Source organism: Polypterus senegalus, chromosome 4 (genome assembly GCF_016835505.1).
Source record: "Polypterus senegalus isolate Bchr_013 chromosome 4, ASM1683550v1, whole genome shotgun sequence".
Lineage (NCBI taxonomy): Eukaryota > Metazoa > Chordata > Cladistia > Polypteriformes > Polypteridae > Polypterus > Polypterus senegalus.
In genome coordinates, this window is record NC_053157.1 from 31,046,855 (window position 1) to 31,053,069 (window position 6,215).

Genomic DNA, 6,215 nt, shown 5'->3' on the forward strand with positions numbered 1-6,215 from the left:
CTCAATCACCCATAATAAAAAAGTGAAAACATGTTTTGAGAAAGGTTTGCAAATTTAATAATCAAAAACTGAAATCTGTCATTCATGTAAGTATTCAGTCCCTCTGCTGTGGCACTCCATCGTCCATACACCATTTTCTAACATTAATTTGGCATGCCTGGCTGATCTTGCACCAAGCCTCTCCCCTTGGATCCCTTACACATTTTCTTACAAAAGATAATGTATCCTCTCGGGCTGGTGTTTTGAAAACAGACAGATCTTTGTCTCTTTTTGTGAGGTTCTTGTGCTCAGCCTCATCACTCTATCCCTGCTTTGAGCTGTTAAGTTGCACTTTTGTACATCCTAACCTCTCACGGCAGCCTTGTAATCTCCTTTTTATTTCATTGCAGATATGATCTGTAATTTTTTTCTGGTCTTTGTCACAAACGTAATACTCTTAAACAAAATGATGCTGAGCTGAAATCACACTGAAGAGAATCTTTGTTGGAATAACGAGAAGTTAAGATAAGCTGGAAAAATAAAAAGAGCATTTAGCTCCCTTAAGCTGCATTTGATGGCATTTAAAAATGAGGTGGAGGGGGATGCAGATTGATTGGAAGGGAGAATCCCCAGGGGGGGCTTCTTGGCTTAATAAATGGCTGTTCTTTTTCTCTAGCTAGCAGAGGTCAATGTGCATTACTGTTTCTTCACAAAAGCATCCACCTTCAGGAAAACAGTGGCAAGAGATTAAAGTACTCCTTGTATAAGATTTTCACTCGAAAAACATGTGGCTTCCAGCTTTGCTCCTAAATGTCTTTGTCTTCAGTTTGTTTCAGGTGCAACTTTCCATTACCTTCACTCTCCATGTCACTTACTCTTTGTTCAATATTTTAGTTGTTTATCCTCTTGGTGTTGTCAAAAATCACTAATGCATACCTAATGGCATTAAAGACAGGGAATTACAGGAAGAGGTTATAGACTTTTCCTGGGAAGTCACATACAGTACATGTCAGCTTCCTCCACAGTTCTGAAGTTGCCAACCAGGAGGAAGATCCATGATCCCTCTCCACGCTCTGCTGTTTAACATTTAAGAAGGGCTGCATTGGGCTCAACAAGGCATCTGTGAAATACTCAAGTAACTTTTTACACTGTTTAATACTGTGAAAAGAGAATGAATTAGCGTTTCTGGATGTGATACAGTGGGCTTTGTCTTAATTGCTGATATAATCAACATTAAGTTTACTAAGGTTAATTTCACCATTTGAAATTTTCAGCTATGCTATCTTTTTTTTTAACCAGTTTTCCCACTATAAATCATGGAATGTGGAGTGGAGTGTGGAATGTGTAGACTGTCCTCTATGAGTTGTCATAAATCTCTCGTTCAGATGTGATTCCTTCAAGCTTACTAAAAAGAGTTTGTAGATGAGATCAGCATTTGCCTTTGTGATATTATCAAAAGTTGGCATAAATTTAAGCTGTTCCTGCACAAACAGCAAGAGGCTACCAATCCATCTAGAAATCTACCCCACCAAACATGGACGTGGAGCTTGGCTTTCAAAGACTTTGGGCTTTAATCTCCTTAGTATGCTGGCCAGCATGTACGAGGGAGGTTCAAAAAGTTTCCGCACTGTTTTTTAACTATTTATTAAGAATTTCAAAAATCCACCTGGCACACACTTTACTTTTAAGGCTGCCATGAATCTGGGCATAGGCAGATCCAACACTCACATTCAGCTCTCCTGCAACCTCTTCAACTGTTATTCTTCTGCTTTCACGAATCAGTTCCAGGGTTCTTTCTTCATTCCTCGTTGTCGTGGCTGTAGCTGGACATGGGGAGCGCTCTGCAACCTAACCTAGCTGATGTCCAAATGTGCTGCAACAGCAAACAGCAGAGTCCGTCTGTCTTTTCTGATGAAGGTATTTGCCATGTCGATGTAGGCTTGTGTGAGGGATGTCGACCAGATCATGCTTCGACAGTTATACATGTTCTTTCTGCTCTAACCCTTTATGCCCATTTATTCTCTTTTCATTGAGTCATGCTGGTTTCATTTCTGTACTGAACCAGCATCCTTTGTTGAATTTCAGCAGGTTACACTTCTGCTGCGCAAAGAAATTGCACTACAGCACGTTGTTCAATGATTTTTCAACAATGATGCAATCCCACAGAGAAGCATTCATGTTCATTTGACCTTGGCTTCAAGTAGACTAAAGGCAGACTAAGTGCTGCACTGTGTGTGTTTGAACTACCCATACGTCATCGCAAATGTATTGCATTGTGTCAGTTTCTATCTATTGCAGTTACTAAATAATTTTCAAATTGCCATTAATTTTTTTTATTTATTCTAATATATGTGTATAATGTGTTACTGATCACAGTAACTGCACAGGTATCTGTGCAAGGTCCCAGACTACTTTTATTCTGTGTTACATGCTCCACACTTCTCTTTGCTTCTGGCTCAGCAATCATGGTTTATTGCTTGGTGATCTGGATTTTGAGTTGTCCTACCTGATCTACTAGTTTTTGTAACATGCTTACCAAAGTTGGTAGATTCATCAACTCTGTCATTTCTTCAGGGAATCCTGCCAGCTACGCCACTGTAAAGAAAAGACAACCATGCAAGAAAAGAGTTGGGGTTCCAGCCAGGGGATCCTTAGTACTAATCAACCATGGCAAAATAAATAAATAACACAGCTGTCAGAGCATCTTCTCCTCTCCTCAAGTTCTGCTTATCAAAAGAAAATGATTAGTGATGACCTAGGTTTCTTTATTGATCTTCTCTAGTGGTCAGAGAGTTAGTCGCCATGTGGAAACGACATTAGTTGACTAGATGTCTTCCAGGTGGTGTTCCTCCATTCTAAAGAGTTAAACAGAAACTGCATCATCAGCTGTTCTACTCCGCTATTATTACCGTGTTGCAGTCTTAAAATAGTCACACTTCTATGTCCATCAGTAAACAAATGCATATACTCTGTGAGTATGTACTCAGTAAAGAGTGGATTATCAAAGTAAATTGGATTGAATTAAATTTTTAAATTAAGGTTGTGGTAACTGAAGTCTGGAATGAATTTGAATTTAGCATTAGATTGTCACAGGATACATTTGTTCTTTAAAGCACACCCATTATGATAATTTTTGAGCAACACATACTGTAGCTGCTCCTGAACGTTTTCTCCTGGTACAGATGAGACCACGCTCCGACTGATGTTTGAAGAGTATTTATTTGCTCTCTCTCTCTCTCTGTCTTTTACAGCTCTCAAACACCTTGAAAAACTAAAATAAAATAAAGCTAGTAAATTAAACAATTAATGAATTACACAGGTGTAAGGATAACAAAATTAAAACATACCGTGTGCGCCTTCTGACCAGAAATTCAAGAGTCTCTATTACAGTCTCTCTGATTCTTCACTTCTTACTATCTTATTAAAACTAAACAGCTCAGCAACCATTAAGCGTGTCACTATGTGCATTTCCGCTCCACCCATGAACCTTATCATGTGACCACTGCGCCCTTCCGTTCAGACCAACTTTGTAAACTTATGTACAAATACATTACGATCAAAAATAAATAAAATTACAATTAGAAAAGTAAATATTATAAACAATACAATTGCACCACAACTATTATTATATACAATATAATTTACGAAATATATTTTACAAATCCAAACATCAAGTTTACACATATATATATATATATATATATATATATATATATATACATATACATATTTTGGGACAGCTACACATACTTTCAAACACGTGTTTTTATATATGGAATGAAACTGAAGTACATGGAGTAAAGAACACACACAGATGGACAATGGATTCCAGTTCAAGGTGAGACAACTATTGTGCCACCCTACCACCATCTATAAACGTTAATTAACAATTCATGAAGTACATTCTAGTTAATATCAAAAAAGTGAAAGTTTCATGATTATTTCAGAAAATTAAATGCATAACTATATTATTGAGTAAGTGTTATTTTGAGCATATTTAGCTTTTCATTCAAGTCTGCAAAATGAGTTTTAAAACCTTATTTTAGATAAGACACTGTGTTATGTGGTGATTAAATATCTGCTGCAGGAATCGTAACAGGTTGATTACACAAACCTTCTAATTGTAACGCCATAAGGATGATTCTCTGTGGTGTTGTCATGTAAACAACCTTCAAGTTTTGATCTTATTATGGGTTGTAACACTTTGCATTCAAATGATGTCACACTTATAGGCCTGCAATTCCCACAGTTTAGTTTGTGTCCCTTATTAATTATCAGGACTCTGGTGGTAATTTTCCAGTCTGCTGGAATGTCACCTGTTCTTAAAGGTTTATTAATATATAACCCAGTGATTTTTAATTATTTTTTTCTAAGCAGCACTACATAATTTATCAGACACAGGAGGTTACTAGCTGCAGATCATTGTGGTTCACCAGTTCATGAATGTTTATTCTAATTATCTTCGATTCTAAATGGATCACAAAGCTTCGTTAAGTACTTGGGCACATTACTTCAATTATGCAATTGCTTCTGTGCAAGTTATAATATTATATAAAATAATGAGTTTAGTTTTCCTGCTTCATATACAGTATTCTACATTCATTTTCTGTGCTATAAGCAATTAACCTTTTCTGAAAGAACAGTAACTGGAGACAATGAAAAGCTTTTCTTTTATCTTAAATGTATATGCTAAATGAAAACTAGTAAAAGTATATTTGCTATATGTCTCTGTCCAATTTTTATTAAACTTTTTCTGCTGGAAACATCTTACAGACGTCTGTGAAGAATTTAGGTCATTTCCTTCACACTTGTTTCTCTTGGTTACACTCCCACTCCCCAAATATTGTCAATAAAATATTGACATGTTCAAAGATGTTTAAGGTTTTGAAATATTTAAGACTGAAACCCACCTTTCTGAATTGAAACTTTGCATCGATCACTCAAAACAAAGATCATTGTAGCCTTCATTCACATTCTCTATAATGCACCAATAGAAATGCTGAAATTAAGTGTCTCGTTATTATTTTTGGTACAGGGTCAATAAAGCTATTCCTGCACATTTTACAATGCTTACTCAATATTTATTCTTAAATTTGGTCCACAGTTTTTTTTTTCCCAATCAGTTTTTAAAATCTTGCATTCACAAAAAACTTCCAATCATCTCCTACCTTCAGGCAAAATGTTCAGAGTTGACCTTTTAAGTGAAAGCTTATATAAGCAACATGGAACTATATGCCAGACAAGCTCTGCCCTGGCAAGATGATTAGTGACCTCATCAATTATTCTTCTCTCCAGTTTGCTTCTGTTGCTGGAAATAACAATGCAGAAGTTTCAGTTAGTGCAAATAATAAGTGCTCTATAATTGTATGTATAACGTTAAAATAAACACAGTCAGAGCACAACATAGGGAAATATCTGCTTGCCTACCTGTTTTTAATTCATATGGTGTCAACCTCAGCAGTGTCAGGCCCAACGCCAGGAACATCCCAGCAAATTGAACATCTTATCCACACTCACTCAAAGTAAGCTAATTTAGAGAAGCAAATCAACACAACAAGCATGCCTTTGAAATGAAGATGGGATTATCTGGTCAAAAATCCATGCATACACAAAGTGAACATGCAAACTTCACAAAGAAATTTTCTGGTTCTGCAATTATGAATAAAATCAGTTGATATAAAGTGCCTTATGATGTTGCTCACGGTCATATGTTCTTGTCTATAAGTTCGGTTTCTTTTTATTCTTTATGCACAGTTTTGTTTTTGAAGCCACAAAAGCCATTTGCCAACAAGTCAGGCTTTTGACATATAACTTTGGACTTGCCCACATTGAGGGGACAGCAGAGGTGACATGCATTCAGAATGAGTGGCATCTGTTGATTAGAGGAACTGCAGTGTTACATAGTAAAGAAGTTATCATCAGTCAGTCATTTTCCAACCCGTTATACCCTAAAGTCTGCTGGAGCCAATCCTAGCCAACACAGGGTACAGGAGCAAATCCCTTGGCAGGGTGCCAGCCCACCGCAGGGCACACACACCCACACACCAAGCACACACTAGAGACAATTTAGGATCGCCAGTGCACCTAACCTGCACGTCTTTGGACTGTGGGAGGAAACCCATGCAGACACGTGGAGAACATGCAAACTCCACACGGGGTTGACCCGGGAAACGAACCCAGGTCTCCTTACTGCGAGGCAGCAGCGCTACGACTGCACCACTATGCTGCCCTTAGTA